We start from the raw sequence: 23,084 nt of genomic DNA, 5'->3' as shown, positions 1-23,084 counted from the left end.
CAGGTCTCCTGTGGAGAAGTTCCAGCATACCAATGCAGCAAAAAAACACGAGTTTGGACACACTGGAGACAGTAAATGGAACAGTTTGACTTTATTCATATCAACCCTCCTCCAAAGTGGCACAGTTCAGGGCCAAGAAAGATCTTCTTGGCCTGTGATTTTTCCTATTGGGGAAAGTGAGAACATATGAGTGAGTGAGTGCCTGGCTTCCCCTACTATACAAAACTTCCTCCCCATTTCTCTCTCACCCTATCCAGAGTACTAAATAATGAGCTGCATGGGGTGGGGACTGAGTGGGGAAGAGGCTAGAAGAGTGGCAGATAGGACTCTCAGAGGTAATTAAAAGGACATGAATCCTACTAACTATACCATGAATTCCTTCAAGAAGCCTACCTACGAACTGCTGGAGACGCCCTGCATGTAGATCCCTCCAACTGGCCATGGGCACCCCTAGGGCTCCATGGGCCTCACCCACACCCCTGTCCACCCTGTATCCAGATCCCTGTAAGTGCTCCTGATGTTGGTGGTGAGAGTGAGCTTTGGCAGATAGCTAGTGAGCATGACCCAAACCTGCAGGTCAGGGAGAGGCCACAAGCTTCAGCTTTAGTATCACCCATGGGAAAACGAAAGGGAAGCTATCAGTATGCATCCTGGTGCATTGCAGAATGAAGAGAAGGTACACAAGTTTAAGAATTCTCCCACAAAAGGGAGCAAGAAGCACAGAGCAGGCATATCTATAGAAAGTCTGAGAAAGCCTCAGAATCCCTAGGAGGGCTGACAAAAGGTATTCTCTCCTGAAGGCAGTTAATAAAGACCAGAGAAGTTGACTGCTACTGCAAATGTGACGACAGCAACACAAAACCTGAAACGTGAAAAATCAAGGAAACATCACACCACCAAAGGATCACAATAATCTTCCAAAAACCTATCACAAAGACATGAAGATCTACAATTTACTGGATAAGGAATTCAAAATAGCTGTTTTAAGGAAGCTCAACGAGGTACAAGAAAACACAGAAAGAAAATTCAACAAAATCAGGAAAACAGTACACAAACAGAGTAAGAAATTCAACAAAGAGACAGAAATCATTAAAAAGTACCAAACAGAAACTCTGGAATTGAATAATACAATGAATGAAATGAAAATCTCAAAAGAGAGAATCAACAGCAAATGGATCAAAGAGAAGAAAGAATCTGTGAGTTAGAAGACAGGAATTTTGACATTATCTAGTCAGGGGAGAACAACAAAAAAAAATAATAAAAAGAGTGAGGAAAGCCTGTGTGATCTATGGTAAATTCTCAAAGGAAACAACTTGTGAATTACTGGAATCCCAGAGGAAGAAGGGGTAAGAAAACTTACTGAAAGAAATCACAGCTGAGAAATTCCCTAATCTGTGTAAAGATTTGGATACCCAAGTTCACGAAGCTCATGGGTATCCAAACAAACTCAACTTAAAGAGATCTCCTCCAAGACATATTATAATAAAATTGTCAAAAATCAGAGAAAAAGACTGAATCTTAAAAGCAACAAGAGAAAAGAAACTTGCAGCTTACAAGGGAGTTCCCATAAGACTATTAGCATATTTCTCAGCAGAAACTTTACACACCAAGAAAGAATGTGATGATATAAGCAAAAGTGTTGAAAGGAAAAAAACCTGCCAACCAAGAATGCAGTCATCCCTCAGAATTCATGGGGAATTGGTTTTGGGACCCCCCTTCTTCCCCCTCCCAGTGATACCAAAATCTGCAGATGCTCAAGTACCTATATAAAATGGTGTAGTATTTGCATGTAACCTACTCACACCCTTCCATATGCTTTAAATCATTCCTAGACTACTTTTAATACCTAATAAAATGTAAATGCTATGTAAACAGTTGCTGGTGCATGGCAAATTAAGATTTTGGTTTTTAGAACTTTCTGGAATTTTTTTTTCCTTGAGTATTTTCGATTCACAGTTGGTTGAATGTGGATGTGGAACCCATTGATACAAAGGGCTGACTGTACTCTATCTGGCAATGTTGTCCTTCAGAAATGAAGGAGAGAGAAAGTGTATCACAGACAAAAAAAAGCTGAATGAATCCATCACCACTAGACCTGCCTTAACAACAACAAATAAAAATGCTGAAAGGAGTTCAAGTTAAATCAAAGGACACTATTTAGTACATGAAAATATCCAAGACACTGGGTAAAGGTAAGTATACAGTTAAATTCAAAATATGCTACTACTGTAATATGGTGGTGTGTTCAACATTTAACTCTAGTATAAAGGTTAAAGGGCAACAGTATTAAAAATAACTATAGCTACAATACTGGTTAATAAATACACAATATAAAAGGAGGTAAACTGTGATATCAAAAACGTAAAAAGAGGGGAGTAAAAGGGTAGAGGTTTTGTATGTGATTAAAATAAGCTGTTATCAGTGTAAAATAGACTATTATCTATCTATAAGATGTCTTCTGTAAGCTTCATGGGAACCACAAAGCAAAAACCTACAGCAGATTCACAAAAGATAAAAAGAAAGGAATCAAAGCATACCACTCTAAGAAATCATCAATTCACAATGGAAGGTAGCAAGAGAAGGAAAAAAAGGAACAAGGGAACAACAAACAGCCAGAAAACAATACAATGGCATTAGTAATTCCTTACCAATCAATAATTATTCTAAATGTAAATGGATTAAATTCTCCAATCAAAAGGCATAGATTGGTGGCATAGATAAGACCCAACTATACACTACCTACCAGAAATTCAATTCACCTTTAAGAACACATAGTCTCAAAATGAAGGGCTGGAAAAAAGATATTCCATGCAAGTAGAAACCAAAAGAGAGCAAAGGTAGCTACTTACATCAGACAAAATATACTTTAAGCTAAAAATGGTAACAAGAGACAAACAATATCATTATATAAAGACAAAGAGGTCAATTCATCGAGAGGATATAACAATAATAAATACACATAGACCAAACACTGGAGCACCACAATATATTAAATATTAACAGATCTGAAGACAGAAATAGACAACAATACAATAAGAGAAGGGGACTTTAGTATACCACTTTCAACAATGGCTAGATCATCCAGACAAAAAAAATCAGTAAGGAAATGCTGGATTGGAACTACACTTTAGAGCAAAGAGACTGAACAAAAATATACAGGACATTCTGCCCAACAGCAAAGGAATACACATTCTTGTCAAGCACACTCAGAACATTCTTCGGAAACACTATATGATAAGTCACAAAACAAATCTTAGCAATTTCAGTAGACTGAAATCATACCAAGTATTTTTATCAACCACAATGGTATGAAACTAGAAATTAATTATAAGAAAACTGAAAAATTCACAATATGTGGAAATTTAAAAACACAGTCCTGAACAACCAACGCGTTGAAGAAGAAATAAAAAGAGAAATCAAAAAACAACTCAGGGCTTCCCTGGTGGCGCAGCGGTTGGGAGTCCGCCTGCTGATGCAGGGGACGTGGGTTCGTGCCCCGGTCCAGGAGGATCCCACATGTCGCAGAGCGGCTGGGCCCATGAGCCATGGCTGCTGAGCCTGCATGTCCGGAGCCTGTGCTCCACAACGGGAGAGGCCACAGCAGTGAAAGGCCCACATACCGCAAAAAAAAAAAAAAAACATCTCAGAAAGCAGCAGAATACACTTTCTTCTCAACTGCACACGGAACACTCTCCAGGATAGATCACATCTTGGGTCACAAATCAAGCCTCAGTAAATTTAAGAAAACTGAAATCATGCATCTTTTCCAACCACAAAGCTATGAGATTAGAAATCAGTTACAGGAAAAAAAATGTAAAATACACAACACAAGGAGGCTAAACAATATATTACTAAACAATCACTGGATCACTGAAGAAATCAAAGAGAAAATCAAAAAATACCTAGATACAAAGGACAATGAAAACATGATGACTGAACCTATGGGATGCAGCAACAGCAGTTCTTACTGGGAAATTTATAGCAATACAATCTTCCCTCAAGAAAGAAGAAAAGTCTCAAATAAACAACATAACCTTACCCTTAAGGCAATTAGAGAAAGAATAACAAACAAAACCCAAAATTAGAAGGAAAGAAATCATAAAGATAAGAGCAGAAATAAATGAGAGATGAAGAAAACAAGAGCAAAGACCAATGAAACTAAAAGCTGGTCCTTTTTGAAGAAAAAAAAAAATTGATAAACCTTTAGCCAGGCTCATCAAGAAAAAAAGGGAGGGCTTCCCTGGTGGCGCAGTAGTTCAGAGTCTGCCTGCCGATGCAGGGGACACGGGTTCCTGCCCCAGTCTGGGAAGATCCCACATGCCATGGAGCAGCTGGGCCCGTTAGCCATGGCCACTGAGCCTGCGCATCCGGAGCCTGTGCTCAGCAATGGGAGAGGCCACAACAGTGAGAGTCCCGCGTACCGCAAAAAAAGAAAAAAGAGAGATGACTTAATAAAATTAGAATAAAAAAGAGAAGTTACAATGGACACCACAGAAATACAAAGCATCGTAAAAGACTATTACAAGCAACTATACACCAACAGACAACCTTGAAGAAATGGACGAGTTCTTAGAGGTACAACATTCCAAGACTGAACCACGAAGAAATAGAAAATATAAACAGACCAATTACAAGTATTGAAATTGAAACTGTGATTAAAAATCTTCCAACAAACAGAAGTTCAGGAACAGATGGCTTCACAGGCGAATTCTATCAAACATTTAGAGAGGAGTTAACACCTACCCTTCTCAAACTCTTCCAAAAATTGCAGAGGAAGGAACACTCCCAAACTCATTCTACGAGTCCACCATCACCCAGATACCAAAACCAGACAAAGATATCACAAAAAAAAACAATTACAGGCAAACATCACTGATGAACATAGACGCAAAATTCCTCAACAAAATACTAGGAAACCGAATCCAACAACACATTAAAAGGAACATCATGAAAGATTGGTTCAAGATGGAGGAGTAGAATGATGTATGCTCACTCCCTCTTGCAAGAGCACCAGAATCACAACTAACTGCTGAACAGTCATTGACAGGAAGACACTGGAACTCACCAAAAAAGATACCCTACATCCAAAGACAAAGGAGAAGCCACAATGAGAGGGTAGGAGGGGCGCAATCACAATAAAATCAAATCCCATAACTGCTGGGTGGGTGACTCACAAACTGGAGAACACTTATACCACAGAAGTCCACCCACTGGAGTGAAGGTTCTGAGCCCCATGTCAGGCTTCCCAATCTGGAGGTATGGCAACGGGAGGAGGCATTCATAGACAATCAGACTTCGAAGGCTAGTGGGATTTGATTGCAGGACTTCGACAGGACTGGGGGAAACAGAGACTCCACTCTTGGTGCGCACACACAAAGTAGTGGGAAACACAGAGAAGAAAAGGAACTACAAAAACAAACCCATAACAATTAAGAAAATAGTAATAGGAACATACATATCGATAATTACCTTAAACAAGAATGGATTAAATGCTCCAACCAAAAGACACAGGCTTGTGAAATGGACACAAAAACAAGACCCATATATACATATTTGTCTTCAAGAGACCCACTTCAGAACTAGGGACACATACAGACTGAAAGTGAGGCGATGGAAAAAGATATTCCATGTAAATGGAAATCAAAAGAAAGCTGGAGTAGCAATTCTCATATCAGATAAAATAGACTTGAAAGTAAAGAATGTTACAAGAGACAAGGAAGGACACTACATAATGATCAAGGGATCAATCCAAGAAGCAGATATAACAATTATAAATATATATGCACCCAACATAGAAGCACCACAATACATAAGGCAACTGCTAACAGCTATAAAAGAGGATATCAACAGTAACGCAATAATAGTGGGGGACTTTAACACCTCACTTACACCAGTGGACAGATCATCCAAACAGAAAATTAATAAGGAAACAGAAGCTTTAACTGATACAATAGACCAGATAGATTTAATTGATATTTATAGGACATTCCATCCAAAAACAGATTACACTTTCTTCTCAAGTGCGCATGGAACATTCTCAAGGATAGATCACATCTTGGGTCACAAATAAAGCCTCAGTAAATTTAAGAAAATTGAAATCTTATCAAGCATCTTTTCTGACCACAACACTATGAGACGAGAAATGAATTACAGGGAAAAAAACGTAAACAACACAGACACATGGAGGCTAAACAATACGTTACTAAATAACCAAGAGATCACTGAAGAAATCAAAGAGGAAATCAAAAAATACCTAGGGACAAATTACAATGAAAACACAACGATCCAAAACCTACGGAATGCAGCAAAAGCAGTTCTAACAGGGAAGTTTATGGCAATAGAAGCCTACCTCAAGAAACAAGAAAAATCTCAAATAAACAATCTAACCTTACACCTAAAGGAACTAGAGAAAGAAGAACAAACAAAACCCAAACTTAGTAGAAGGAAAGAAATCATAAAGATCAGAACAGAAATAACTGAAATAGAAACAAAAAAAAAAACAATAGGAAAGATCAAGAAAACTAAAAGATGGTTCTTTGAGAAGATAAACAAAATTGATAGCCAGACTCATCAAGAAAAAGAGGGAGAGGACTCAAATCAACAAAATTAGAAATGAAAAAGGAGAAGTTACAACAGACACCGCAGAAATACAATGTATCCTAAGAGACTACTACAAGCTACCCTTTGCCAATAAAAGGGATACCTGGAAGAAATGAACAAATTCTTAGAAAGGTATAACCTTCCAAGACTGAACTAGTAAGAAATAGAAAATATGAACAGACTAATCACAAGTACTGAAATTGAGAGTGTGGTTAAAAATATTGTGACAAACAAAAGTCCAGGACCAGATGGCTTCACAGGTGAGCTCTATCAAACATTTAGAGAAGAGCTAACACCCAATCTTCTCAAACTCTTCCAAAAAATTGCAGGGGAAGGAACACTCCCAAACTCATTCTATGAGGCCACCATCATCCTGATACCAAAACCAGACAAAGATACTACAAAAAAAGAAAATTACAAACAAATATCACTGATGAATATAGATGCAAAATCCTCAACAAAATACTAGCAAACAGAATCCAACAACACATTAAAAGTATCATATACCATAATCAAGTGGGATTTATCCCAGGGATGCCAGGATTATTGAATATATGGAAATCAATCAATATGATAGACCATATTAACAAATTGAAGAATAAAAACCCCATGATCACCTCAATAGATGCAGAAAAAGCTTTGACAAAATTCAACACCCATTTATGATAAAAACTCTCCAGAAAGTGGGCATAGAGGAAACTTACCTCAACATAATAAAGGCTATATATGACAAACCCACAGCAAACATCATTCTCAATGGTGAAAAACTGAAAGCATTTTCTTCTAGGATCGGAAAAAGACAAGGATGTCCACTCTCACCACTATCATTCAACATAATTTTGAAAGTGCTAGCCACAGCAATCAGAGAATAAAAAGAAATAAAAGGAATACAAATTGGAAAAGAAGTAAAACTGTCACTGTTTGCAGATGACATGACACCATACACAGAGAATCCTAAAGATGTCACCAGAAAACTAGTAGTGCTAATCAATGAATTTGGTAAAGTTGCAGTATACAGAATTAATGCACAGAAATCTCTTGCATTCTTATACATTAATGATGAAAAATCTGAAAGGGAAATTAAGGAAACACTCCCATTTACAACTGCAACAAAAGGAATAAAATATCTAGGAATAAACTTACATAGGGAGACAAAAACCTGTATGCAGAAAACTGTAAGACACTGATGAAAGAAATTAAAGATGATAAAAACCGATGGAGAGATATACCATGTTCTTGGATTGGAAGCCTCAATATTGTGAAAATGATTATACTACCCAAAGCAATCTACACATTCAATGCAATCCCTATCAAATTACCAATGGCATCTTTCACAGAATTAGAACAAAAAAATCTTAAGATTTGTATTGAGACACAAAAGACCTCAAATAGCCAATGCAGTCTTGAGGGAAAAAAACGGAGCTGGAGGAATCAGACTCCCTGACTTCAGACTATACTACAAAGCTACAGTAATCAAGATAATATGGTACTGGCACAAAAACAGAAATATAGATCAATGGAACAGGACAGAGAGCCCAGAGATAAACTTACCCACCTATGGTTAACTAATCTATGACAAAGGAGGCAAGGATATACAATGGAGAAAAGACAGTCTCTTCAATAAGTGGTGCTGGGAAAACTGGGCAGCTACATGGAAAAGAATGAAATTAGAACACTCCCTAACACTATACACAAAAATAAACTCAAAATGGATTAGAGACCTAAATGTAAGACCATACACTAAAAGACTCTTAGAGGAAAATATAGGAAGAACACTCTTTGACATAAATCACAGGAAGATCTTTTTTGGTCCACCTCCTAGAGTAATGGAAATAAAAACAAAAATAAACAAATGGGACCCAATGAAACTTAAAAGCTTTTGCAAAGCAAGGAAAAATACAAACAAGACAAAAAGTCAACCTCAGAATGGGAGAAAATATTTGAAAACGAATCAACTGATAAAGGATTAGTCTCAAAAATATATAAACAGCTCATGCAGCTCAATATTAAAAAAACAAACAACCCAATCAAAAAATGGGCAGAGACCTAAATAGACATTTCTCCAAAGAAGACATACAGATGGCCATGAGGCACATGAAAAGCTGCTCAACATCACTAAATATTAGAGAAATGCAAATCAAAACGACGAGGTATCACCTCACACCCGTCAGAATGGGTCATCAGAAAATCTACAAACAACAAATGCTGGAGAGGGTGTGGAGAAAAGGGAACCCTCTTGAACTGTTGGTCAGAATGTAAATTGATACAGCCACTATGGAGAACAGTATGGAGGTACCTTAAAAAACTAAAAAATAGCATTACCATATGACCCAGCAATCCCACTACTGGGTATACCCTGAGAAAACCATAATTCAAAGACACATGCACCCCAATGTTCATTGCAGCACTATTTACAATAGCCAGGTCGTGGAAGCAACCTAAATGCCCACTGACAGACGAATGGATAAAGAAGATGTGCTACATATAGCCATAAAAAGGAACGAAATTGGGTCATTTGTAGAGACGTGGGTGGATCTAGAGACTGTCATACACAGTGAAGTAAGTCAGAAAGAGAAAAACAAATATCGTATATTAATGCATATATGTGGAACCCAGAGAAATGGTACAGATGAACCGGTTTGCAGGGCAGAAACAGAGACACAGACGTAGAGAACAAATGTATGGACACCAAAGGGGGAAAGTGGCTGCGGGTGTGATGGTGGTGTGATGAACTGGGAGATTGGGATTGACATATATACACTAATATGTATAAAATGGATAACTAATAAGAACCTGATATATAAAAAAATAAATAAAATTCTAAAATTCAAACAAAAAAGGATCATCATGATCAAGTGGAATTCACCCCAGGGATGCAAGGATTTTTTTAATGTCCACAAATCAATCAGTGTGATACACCACATCAACAAACTGAAGAATAAAAACCATATGATCATTTGAATAGATGCAGGAAAAACTTGTGACAAAATTCAACACCATTTTATGATAAAAACTCTCCAGAAAGTGGACACAGAGGGAACCTAACTCAACATAATAAAGGCCATATATGACAAACCCAAAGCAAACATCATTCTCAATGGTGAAAAACTGAAAGCATTTCCTTTAAGATCAGGAACAAGACAAGTATTTCCACAATTGCCACTATTCAAAATAGTTTTGGAAGTCCTAGCCATGGCAATCAGAGAAGAAAAAAGAAATAAAAGGAATCCAAATTGGAAAAAAGAAGTAAAATTGCCAGTGTTTGCAGATGACATGATACTATACAAAGAAAACCCTAAAGATGCTACTAGAAAACTACTAGAGCTAATCAATGTATTTGGTAAAGTTGCAGGATACGAAATTAACGCACAGAAATCTCTTGCGTTCCTATATATTAATGATGAAAAATCTGAAAGAGAAATTAAGGAAACAATCCCATTTACTATTGCAACAAAAAGAATAAATTACCTAGGTATAAACCTACCTAAGGAGGCAAAAGACCTGTACTTAGAAAACTATAAGATACCGGTGAAAGAAATAAAAAATGACACAAACAGATGGAGAGATATACCATGTTTTTGGATTGGAAGAATCAATATTGTGAAAATGACTATACTGCCCAAAGCAGTCTACAGATTCAGTGCAATCCCTATCAAATTACCAATGGCATCTTTCACAGAACTAGAACAAAAAAAATTTAGAATTTGTATGGAAACACAAAAGACCATGAATCGCCAAAGCAATCTTGAGAGAGAAAAACGAAGCTGGAGGAATCGGGCTCCCTGATTTCAGACTGTGCTATAAAGCTACAGTAATCAAAACAATATGGTACTAACACAAAAACAGATCAATGGAAACAGGATAGAAAGTCCAGAGATAAACCCACGCACCTATGGTCACCTAATCTATGACAAAGAAGGCAAGAATATACAATGAAGGGGACTTCCCTGGTGATCCAGTGCTTAAGACTTCACCTTCCAATGAAGTGGTTGTGGATTCGATCCCTGGTCGTGGAGCTGAGATCCCACATGCCTCGCAGCCAAGAAGCCAAAACATAAAACGGAAGCAGTATTGTAACAAATTCAATAAAGACTTGAAAGAATATATAATGGAGGAAAGACAGTCTCTTCAATAAGTGGTGCTGGGAAAACTGGAAGTTACATGGAAAAGAATGAAATTAGAACACTCCCTAACACCATACACAAAAATAAACTAAAAATGGATTAAAGACCTAAATAAGGCCGGATACTATGAAACTCTTAGAGGAAAACAAAGGCAGAACACTCTTTGACATTAATTGCAGCAAGATCTTTTTTGATCCACCTCCTAGAGTAATGGAAATAAAAACAAACAAATGGGACCTAATGAAACTTAAAAGCTTTTGCACAGCAAAGGAAACCATAAACAAAATGAAAAGACAACCCTCAAAATGGGAGAAAATATTTGCAAACGAAGCAAGCATCTAGGGATTAATCTCCAAAATATACAACAGCTCATGCAGCTCAATATCAAAACAAACAATCCAATCAAAAAATGGGCAGAAGATCTAAATAGACATTTCTCCAAAGAAGACATACAGATGGTTAAAGAGCACATGAAAAGATGCTCAACATCACTAATTATTAGAGAAATGCAAACCAAAACTACAATGCGGTATCACTTCACACCAGTCAAGAATGGCCATCATCAAAAAATCTACAAACAATAAATGCTGGAGAGGCTGTGGAGAAAAGGGAACCCTCTTGCACTGTTGGTGGGAGTGTAAATTGATACAGCCATTATGGAGAACAGTCTGTAGCTTCCTTAAAAAACTAAAAGTAGAACTGCCATATGACCCAGCAATGCCACTACTGGGCATATACCCTGAGAAAACCATAATTCAAAAGGAGTCATGTACCACAGTGTTCACTGCAGCTCTATTTACAATAGCCAGACATGGAAGCAACCTAAGTGTCCACTGACAGATGAGACAGATGAATGGATAAAGAAGATGTGGCACATATATACAATGGAACATTACTCAGCCATAAAAAGAAACGAAATTGAGTTAGTTGTAGTGAGGTGGATGGACCTAGAGTCTGTCATACAGAGTGAAGTAAGTCAGAAAGAGAAAAACAAATATCGTTTGCTAACACACATATATATGGAATCTAAAAAAAAAAAGGTCATGAAGAACCTAGGGACAAGATGGGAATAAAGACGCAGACCTACTAGAGAATGGACTTGAGGATACGGGGAGGAGGAAGGGTAAGATGGGACAAAGTGAGAGAGTAGCATGTACATATATACACTACCAAATGTAAAATAGATAGCTAGTGGGAAGCAGCCACATAGCACAGGGAGATAGCTCTGTGCTTTGTGACCACCTGGAGGGGTGGGATAGGGAGGGTGGGAGGGAGGGAGATGCAAGAGGGAAGAGATATGGGGATATATGTATATGTATAACTGATTCACTTTGTAATAAAGCAGAAACTAACACACCATTGTAAAGCAGTTATACTCTAATAAAGATGTTAAAAAAAAAGGCATTCAATAAATGCCTACTCATCTGAAAGGCAGAAATCATGACCTTGTTGAAGGTTCTTAGGAGTCCTGAGAGGTACCATTACTGCAATGAAGAAGGCAATGTTTCATCAGAACTTGCTTCTAATTCAAGTTCCAACGGAGTCACAGAGGAGAGCTTTACGCATGGGAAAACTCCCACAGCACTCAGTCCAGTCTGTGGGTACACAGGCGCCAGGCTGCTGACCAATCCCCTGTTTTTAATAGCACAAGTTCCCAGTGTTCTAAATTTTGGCTTTGCATATGTTTTTCAAAATTATATAAATGGTCATGTTAAGGCTAAATTTAGTAATTCATTTTTCCAAACACATGACTTCTGTTGAGTTAACACCCAGTCAGCGGACAGTTAAAATTTTACCATTACTACAGCTTCCATGAGATGTAATGGGCAATCATCTAACTTTTAAGTACTTACAGATTAACTACTACCTCCCTAATGGTATCTTAGTTTCCTCTTCCTTTGTCACCATTACTTATATCTGTATTTCTAGGTTCCATCCTTGGCCCTTTACTATTCTCATTTTACATATTCATTCTGAGTATTCTCATGCAGTTCAGTATTCCAACTATCTTCCATAGTGCTAATGACTTATAAAATATTCATCTTTATAGCCTAGAGTTCTTTCCTGACTACCAGATCAGCATATTCAGCTGGATCCTGGAAATCTCTATCTACATTTGCAAAGGCACCGCAAACTCAACATGCCCCTAACTACTACATGTTTTCCCCAAATCTATTCTTCCTCCTATATTTTCCTTCTGAGTAAACAGTAATACCCCTACTAAAAGCCTGGAAGTCATCCTTTAACCACTTCTTCTTCACATCCTTAATTTAATTGATCATTTCTTCACTAATCTCTCTCAAACCCATCTAAGTCTTTCTAGTGCCTCTGTAACTATTTGTTATTCATTCCCCTCCTGACTCAGCTCCGGGAAGCCTCTCCAGACCATCCTAGTCTAGGTTAAGTGCCCTCTTAGGTGCCCCCTAGCACTATGCACTCCTCCATCACACCCTACGAAATGCTGTACTAAGACTGTCTATTTTACTTATCTGCTTCACCGATTAGATTCCAAGTTCCTTGAGGACAAAAACTGTCTTATTCTTTTTTTTGCAGTACGCAGGCCTCTCACTGTTGTGGCCTCTCCCGTTGCGGAGCACAGGCTCCGGACACACAGGCTCAGCGGCCATGGCTCACGGGCCCAGCCGCTCCGCGGCATGTGGGATCTTCCCGGACCAGGGCACGAACCCGTGTCCCCTGCATCGGCAGGCGGACTCTCAACCACTGTGCCACCAGGGAAGCCCTGTCTTATTCTTTGCAGTCACATTGCCCACTGTAGTATCCATAGGCTCAGTAAATATTTCTTAAATAAATGAATAAACCCACTAGGCTAAGCTTCTATACTGCTAAATATCTGACTGGCCCACTCTATTATCATATAAAGTTAGGCAGAGTAATCTCTAACTAAAACCACATTCCTACTTTCTTTGTGAGTGAGTATATAAGTGGACATTAAAATCTGTACTGCATTTTTTTTTCAAATCGCATATCATTAATCCCAAAGAAATCCAGAAGATCAAAGCTACAGTGAAAATTAAAACATTAATGGCATAAGGAAAATAATACTAGAAAGAAGCACCCAATAACCTCAGACTCAGAATAAGAAATGAAACAATACTTCAATACTACAGAAGGAGTATAACTTGCCATTTTGATTCAACAAAAAAAGAGTAATTTTGATTTTCTTTGAAACAATACATGTAACTTCTCTGGATTATACATCTCATAATGTAAAGAACATCTTTTCCCCTCAGCATGTTTAATGTTGAAATGTCTGCTTTTTAAAATCAGTTACTTAACAGGTAGTTTTACAAAAATTCTGGTATGGAAGAAAGTGGCTTCTGAGTCAGACCTGACTGACTCAAATGTTAGCAAATGCCTAAAACTTGGGAAAACTGCTTAACTTCATGGAGTGTGAATTTCCTAATTTGTAAAATGTGATTAATATCTACCTCATGCAAGATAAGTGATATATGAATAGTAAATGCATTATAAATATTAATTATAGTATCTCCAAATCCCCTTGACGGGAACTAACTTCTCTCTTTTTTATTATAGTCGATTTACAATATTATGTTAGTTTCAGGTGTACAACATAGTAATTCAATATTTTTATAAATAGTACTCCATGTAAAGTTACTATAAAATAACAGCTATATTTCCCTGTATTGGACAATATATCTTTGTTTCTTATTTATATTATACCTGGTAGTTTGCATCTCTTAATCTCAAACCCCTATCTTGACCCTCCCCCCGCCCTCTCCCCACTGGTAACCAATAGTGGTAACCATTAGTTTGTTTTCTTTATCTGGGTCCGTTTCTGTTTTCTTCTATACATTCATTTGTTTTCTTTTTTAGATTCCACATATACGTGATAACATACAGTTTTCTTCTTTCTCTGTCTGACTTATTTCACTAAGCATAATACTCTCTAGGTCTATCCATGTTGTTGCAAATGCCATTATTTCGTTCCTTTTTTATGGCTGAGTAATATTCCACTGTATATATATTCAAAAAGAGTTGATACACCATCAACACATTATAACCTAAATAATTAAGCATAAAAATACATTCAAGTTTTCTCCTCTTATCCCCAATGAATGACATGGTGCTTTAACTCATAACCTGAATTACCTTTCCAGTCTTCAATTGGAGTAATCAGTCCATCTTAACTTCACTCTCCTGTTCTCATAAACTTCATGCTGGCATACACCTTTCTAATGAGTTTCCACTTTATGGACTAGAATAGCAGCTGCTTCTTATCCTCATCACCTTCCATGAAACCAATCAGAATCATAGTCAGTATAGACACATGGTTGAAGGATGATGGAATGAAAAAAAGCTGAGGAATCTCCTCTGGCAGGAATATACATAATTATATAGAGTCGCTATTAGGGTAACTATTTAAATTAAATATTAAATAATTATTTATTTAATATTAATATTAAATATTTATTTAAATATTTAAAGTTTAATAATTGTCCAAGCAATTCATGGTTAGAATGTTAGGATGAATGATTCCTTCTTTCCTAAAGAGAAGGCTTTCAATAATTCTTCAGGTCTCACTTCAGAGAAGTTTTTCCTAACCACTTTATATAAAGCAAACTCTCCCAATTCCTCTCTAGGTAGTCTACATTTACCACTTTCATGGCCCTTATCACCATCTCTTCTCTTTACATTCCCTCACTGGAATATAAGCTTTATGAGGGCTGGGATCTAGTATCTCTATTGCTCTATGCCAAGCACACAGTTAACTTTCAGTGTGTTTAATTCCTGAATAATGGAAACGCTGAGGAAGGAGAACAGACAAGTGAAGACATTTCCCACATTCCAATTTGGTAATATGGACCCTTTATCCACACATTGAATAGGATATGTTAATGACATTATTTTCATTATATCATACATCACTTCAATCTAGTCTGTAGGATAGTTTTGCAGACTGTTTTGAATATAGGGCCTGCCATGTTGTGTATCTGAGGCTTAATGAATGATTTTGATGAGGAAGAAGGAAAGTTCACATCCCAGAAGACATTCAATTCTATTCTTGTAAATGTATATACGCATTTAAAAACTCCTGCTACAGTTTTGTTTTTAGTAATTAAAATGATTATCATATATTAATGACTCTATTACATATCATACTCTGCTTTCTTTTTACCCTAGTTAGATCTTCATGGTAACCTTGCAAGGTAAGAATTATCATCTGATAAAGACTGATGAAGAAAACTGAGGGTCAGAGAGGTTAAGTAACTTAACTTGTCCATGGTCGACAACTTGTAAAAGAAAGTAACATTCAAATTTAGGTCTGTCTATCTGACTCCAAAAGTCACAAATATCCCGCAGGGCGAAGTAGCCTGCCTTTGTTCTAACAGACTTAATTTCACAAAACTCCTACTTCTCCACATGTTGCTAAGTTTAGGATACGGAATGTAGATCCATATTCCCAAACTATATGTGGTGGTACATGTGGGCAAGTCATTCAGTCTCTGGGTTCATAGAACCATAGTACAGATGCATCTGAGACCATTCTTCCAGGAACAGACATACTTTAAATTCCTATGTATTGATACAGAAAGACAAAAGGAGACAGCCTGATTCCTTGATACAATATTTTTCCATGTAGAGGAAACTACCAAGTCTTATTTGGCTTGATTTTTACAAATTCTCTCTCTGGCCCTTAGGAAGCTTTAGTCAACAGTCTTAACAGATGTAGAAAGGGATGGGACATTCCAACAAGAAGAATGTAACCATTAGTATCTGCCATGAATAGGAAGACTACTGATTGTTAAATAGCATACTTTAAATAAATGATTTGTGAATAAACTCCAATACAAGACATCAGAATGTCCTCTGTAACCTGGAAACCACATTCCCTGGGCTACAAGGGTGCTGAATTTGGAACTGCTACTCCAAGTTTCAAGAATGTTCCAAGTGCTGTCTGATATGATTGTGGCCAAGGCACTATAGAAGAAAAGATTTGCCGGGAAAACTTTTCGACTTCTTCCCTGGTGTATGCAGGGCTTTAGAGAAACACAGTGTAATGGAGTGAGCACTAAACTTCCAAGGACACTGGGGCAAGCAGTTCCAATAATTAAGTTACAAAATGGCAACCAGAATCACCAGGGATTCTGTAAGCCTGGAAGACTGTGCAGCCAGAAAGCATCATGATGCCATATGTTAGAGCTCCTTACTTCTGTACTGGCTGCCTTTGTTCATGCACAATTAAGGCTGTGCAAGTTGGTGTGTGCTACATCATAAAATGGAGGACCAACATCACCGTACAAGCCTGTTCAGAAACCTAACAAATGCCAGGACAAGGGGCTGCTGGAAGAAAGCACACTCCCTTTACTACAGTGTCTGTGCAGCTTTCAACCTCATGCTGTTTTCTCATTCTTTTTTGGAATGCAAAGGAAAGAAATCAGGTGAAATTGCAGGCTGAGCTAGCTGCAAGGAAGCTGAGGACTGAGGTGGAGAGCGGAGTATTCACTCACACAGAAACCCTTGGGTGTCCTTTTACAACATGCTGCCCAACTGTGTGTGGAAAGCTACCAAGAGTTCAGCATCTGCATGTCCAGTTTGTGCCCCTATTGTATAAAACTCTCCTTCTTGCATTCATGTCAGTAAATATAGCTTGGACTGTTTCTTAAAGAATTTTAAGCTAATAATAAATGACCTTGGGATCGTTAAAAAAATTCTCAGAGATCTCTATACCTACCCTTAAGTACTGGCACTCTGGTATTCAAATACGTTGTGCCAAAGACTTTCCCCTCATCATAAATTTTCATTTACAGGGCCATGGCAACAGTCCTAATGAAGATTAATTACTGCAGTACATTCCATAAAATCTGCCCAGTTTCCTTCTGATGGTGAAGGCTATCGCATATAGAAATGGAACTGAAAATGTTCATGTCCTTAATGTCTCTTTTCTAGCTGCTCGGTACTAGAAACGGATCTGTAAAAACAATTTAGTCAAAGAAAAGATTGACTGGCTCAGCATTCATTACAAACATAACTGCAAGAGCAGATGATATCCTCTTAGATCAGAATTCTAATAATCCGAAAAGGTTGGGGACTGTGAGAAGGCAACAGTACACAAGGGACTGCAATCACACTACTGATCCATGTACATGTTTCCTTCTAAAAAACACAAACATCATTTGGGATGGGGAAAAAGTTCTGGCTCCCCCAATCTCTATTTTTTTGGTTTATAAGCCCACTTAAGAATCTGATGAAAATTCGTGACACTTTTTCCAGATAAAGGCACGGGAGTGTCTGCTACATGCACACCCAAACCATCATTTTGCACACAATTTCAAGACGTTTGAGATTCCCCTAAAGTTCATCCATAGAGTTCAGGTTAAGAACTTCTCCTCTGCAGCAATTTAGAAGACACATGATTTCTCTTCTCCCAGATTAAAAAAAATATTTAAACACTCATACAAGTTGGGTTTATGTTATGGATTTTTCTTGCTACTAATCTGTATGTAAAATATATCTGCTCCCCAAAAGCACAACAGCTTTTCTCCTCAAACTACTTTCACTGATTAGCTTTTAATATTCAAGATCATCACCTACCCAATCATGTCCCCAATGTTCTAGCTATCTGGCAAAATTAAGTTTTACAGTTTAGACTAACTCTTCATTAGTCCTTCAAATGATTTCAAGAGAGAGAAAACCCAATGTTCAACAAAGTTATCCATTAAAGAATTACTTATAATAGCAAAAACAAAAGAAAACAAAACCAAACAACTAAGCATGAGTATGACCTAAAATTCTAAAAGAGGAATGGATAAAGAAATTATGACATAACTAAATAACATAATATAGTCAGTAGGTATTAATGCATTCTACATGAAGCAATGTGAAGTAAAAAAAAAAAAAGGGCGGTGTCATTCTCAAGGATGGTCCTGAAAAGTATCATTTTCAACAGTCTTTTCGGTGAAAGCAGTCAACATGCACCATAATCAGGGCAGCAGCCAAGAGAACCCTACTAGATGTTTCATCTACTAGGTGAACCTACTAGGTGGTTCACCTTGGCCTCATAGCATCCTGAGCCATTCATCCATCTTCTTAGAGATCCTAGTATTTCTGAAACATGACAAACCCACCACTGTCACTGACTGACAGTTATTCAATGGGTGGCTAAATGACAGAGGGGTAGAAAGCACAGGGCAAAACCTGAGACTGCAAGTAAGGTCAAGCTGAGAGCTTCCTAAACCTCAAATTTCTCAAAATGTGTTTTCCCCATCCCAACCCTCACCCCAGAAAATAATGCCTTCCTTCCTCAATAGGTAGCAACCTTTCCCCTAAGAGTCCCAAGACAAATAATACTGCCTTCCCACTCCTCTCCCACCTTCCCCACTCCACCCTCCCTGCTACCCCAACAATCTGCCTTGGAAGTTTGTCCATTCATGCTTCACATCACACAGGATATGCTTTTGTTTTGTTTTAGGGCAATGGCAAAAGGGAAAAAGACAAAAGGAACACAATTTAAAGAAAGTCAAGTAAATTAACTCTTCTTGTTATTCACAATTCATGTTAAGTGCTGATAAAAGCTCTATGAACTTTGATAGGTCATGAACTTTGTATTTCACAAAGAAGAGGAGGTGATTGAGATTTACTCTTGAAAGCTGCTAGGCATACTGGAATCAGAGATAATCTCCTGAAGTTAAAAAAAATAAAAGGAAAGAATGGCAGGCACACAATAAAGTCAATATATCACTGAGCTGAGCCAACTTCTTTCCATATCTACCACCCACAGCTAGATTCACCAATGAACACTGGTTCAGTAAGTGAAAACTATACCCAATCCTATTTAACAATCACCTAGACTCTGAGTAAAAAAAATCCCCTTAAAAAATCATCCCCTATATTTAGTGCCAACTATGCCACCAATTAATATAAAATACATAATGTGTCATACTCAGCCCCAACCAAAACCAGTTAAGAAAGGAAAATGCTTTCTGGGAATTTTCCTTCCCCCCAAATTTATCTTTAATGCATACATATTTCTTTTCCAGGTGAAAAGCCTTCCATGTATTACAAAGCTGACTGTAAAGTCATAGAAGAGTAGTTGCTGGGCAAAATTTACTGAAGAGTTGTCACAGAACACTAGGAGAAACCATACAGATTAAAGTGGTTCATCTCCTTCATGTAAGAGATACATGATACATGGGCAGGTTCACTCAAAAACAGAAAACTAGTATAAAACAGATTTTTAAAACAAAACAAAACCCCCAAACAAATGGAAAACCAGACAAAAATCCTTGATCAGCCTTTTGATTCAGAGCTGTGTCAGGCTAGGCAAAAAGAACAGCTAATTATATTAGATGTGAAAATATACCCTGTACAGGAAAGGTACCAATCCATATAAAGCTTTTCATGTCTAAATTATGCCAACAGTCTCAGTACAAATTACACGTGAGTGGTCTTATACCACCTAGAATAATCTACCAAATACCCCACCATATAACAATTCTTTATAAAGCAATCTTAGTCAGAGACCGTGTTCTGTGAAGAAAAGATTGATATAACGCAGTAACAGTCTAACCACAACCTTTTTCTTTCCCTTTTTTGCTTGAAAAAGGTTAAGATGATAAATATTAAAAACTTAATTTGGCTGGATAATGAATATCTGGAACATCCAGCTGCTTCTTTTTCATCATATTCAATACTTCGAAATTTTCACATCATTAGCAATTCACAAGAAGATGGCCATAATCCAAATATAATGAATACTACTAGATATACAAAAATTAATCTTAGATTACATGTTCAGGACCAAATCTCTCTCAGCTTGTGAGGCACAGCTAAAAGGAACACTTTTATTGAAAGAAGAGTTTAACTGGAATATGGTTATACACTTGTCTCACTTCAAATTCTTAAATTAAATTGCCATATTCTTAAATTGCCATATTCTTTAGAAGGGCAATTTAATTCTTAAATTAAATTGCCATATTCTTAAATTGCCATATTCTTTAGAAGGGCAATTTAACCTTCTCCCTGCTCTCTTACAACTTAAACTTACTTCAGGTTTAGCTTAGCCATCACTCCCTTCAGGAAGCTGTTTCTGGTTTGCCAAGCCCAAGTGTTAGGCCCATCACTTTCGTGCTCATCCATCCCTCTCCCCATCACCTCCCCGCGTGCACAAATCACAGTACTTAACCACCATGTTGTTTTGTAATTGCTTGTTTATCCATCTGTAACCTCCACTGAACTAAAAGTTCTGTGAAAGCAGGAAAGGTATTTTTCTTGCTTAATGTTTTATCCTCTGTACCTGCACTATGCCTGGCACAGGATAGGTACTAAAAAAATTCTTAGTTGAAAGAATGGATGGAGGAAATGTGACAAGAAGCCAGAGACTACAGATCAAGTAGAAATTTTTTAACTCTTAAATAATCAGAATGTGATTTAAATAATGCAGAAAGTTGCTTCTCCAGCTCTTGGCACCACATATAGAAGCTAGTCAAATATGTTTATTGTGAAAGCAGTATAACTCTACTATATGGACTATTTGGGAGATTAAGAAATGAAAAATCACTTATGAGCACAAAGATAATTACATGCAATATTCGAGGTCTTATGTCCTCAAAAGGTATGAAAGTCTATATCAAAACTCACTGGAGACAAGAACACATGATTCTGTGTAGTTCCCTGCAGACCAGTGAATTCTCTGATGTCACAAAGTCCGCTGCAACAAAGAGCTAGGTTTCCTACTAAATTTTCTGTCTATTTTAATAAATAATAACAACAAATCCCAATATCTTGTATTAACTCTACCTATGCTAGTTCCGTAGAAGGAATCAGAAATGAAAACCACAGAGTAAAACATAGATAGCATGGACCCATTTGTAAGATGGAAGATGAGAAAAGAAAGCAGAGAGCATCAAAGCAAGCTCTCCCTTCTATACCTACTTTCAAAAATAGCGCACAAAAGCTTAGAGCTTCCAATGGAATTCAGGCATCTGCTACTGAGTAACCAGCTAACATTCCTTCTGTACGATGGGTAGATTACCCACTCCCCCTATTTCATAGCTCTGTTTCTAAGGATAAATGGAGCTATTAATGGCAGCATTCTTAAAGTTCCTTAAAAGGAACTCAGGGTCATATCATTTTCATTGTCCCTGGGACTATATTATAAGCAAGGTACCTCTTTTTGTCATGCTAACTTAAAGAAGTTGGATCTTATATATGAGAATCTCTTTTGAATCTCAGTGTTAGAGATGACAATTCTGATAATTCTACAGAGGGTTAAGGAGGGTTTAAATTCTACTGTGGCTATATACTGAGCTGAGGAGGAGGACAGAGGTACAAACTCTTTAAAATCCTATCAGACCTCCCTGAGGAGGAATTACTGACCCCAAGTTCAGTCGTTCTCCACTAAATCTGGCTCTCCTTTGCCTATTTCCTACTGACTAAGTGTCTTTCCATGTAGAGAGACAAATGTGTTACCTGTGCTGAATATCTACGGGTGTCACCAAAGTGAAGGAAAAAGAGACATAGAAAGGAAACATTCAAAGAAATTAGCTCATACTAGTTAGTTTGGGACTAATAGCCACTTTCTAATTGGTATAACCAGTCCTATACAAACTCATATCTGAAAATGCTAAATTAATATCCAGAGAATAACCTACTGGCAGAGTGAGGATGACCAAGAGGCTGGAACACTAGCTGTCCTACAATTATTGAGCAGAAGCCAGAAACAGTGCACCAAATAAAACCTGTGAACAAGCCAGGAGGATCCTCTAAAGCTAACATCACAAAATCTTAGCATTCGGTCATGTCCATGAGAGGCAAAGAAAAAAAGATGTAGCAGAACTGGAACAATATAGGAAGATAGGATTGGCGCTATTATTATACACAGCAGCAGCAATTACTACTGTCAAAATTCTAGTGTACGTGAATTTACTTGTGAATGCCTCTTCTTATCCAAAACAGTGTGGTTTTAGTTTACATATATCTTTATTCATTGCCACTGAGGTAATTTCAAGAGAGAAGGGAAAATTAGAGTATAAATAGAAATTTCACATGTAGACTATTACTTGTAACTTACCCTAAATCCTACCTTCTAGTCCAGGAATGGAAAACAGGTTTTATCTTGTGTACCAATCCCGATTGATTGATGGACCCTGTTTGAGAAGGACTGCTAGGACTAAATGGAAAGGAATACAGACAAAGCCTATCCTGGATGAGGGATGGGGCAATTAAGCACTAGTAATACATTCTACCATCCCGGGTCTAGTCCATTGGTTCTCAACTGTGAGAGATTTTGCTCCCCAAAGGATACCTGGCAATGTCTGAAGATACTTCTGGTTATCCCAACTGGGGAGGTGCTAGTGGTAGAGGATGATGCTAAACAGT

At 37.5% G+C, this 23,084-nt stretch overlaps 1 protein-coding gene across 1 annotated transcript in view; it reads right to left on the bottom strand.

Moving 5' to 3' along the window:
- DDX10 (DEAD-box helicase 10) overlaps positions 1–23,084 on the bottom strand; it is a 293,379-nt gene that overhangs the window by 10,918 nt on the left and 259,377 nt on the right. The gene's annotated exons all lie outside the window — the stretch shown is intronic.

Source organism: Pseudorca crassidens, chromosome 9 (assembly GCF_039906515.1).
Source record: "Pseudorca crassidens isolate mPseCra1 chromosome 9, mPseCra1.hap1, whole genome shotgun sequence".
Classification (NCBI taxonomy): domain Eukaryota; kingdom Metazoa; phylum Chordata; class Mammalia; order Artiodactyla; family Delphinidae; genus Pseudorca; species Pseudorca crassidens.
This window is presented reverse-complemented; position numbering and strand designations above follow the sequence as displayed.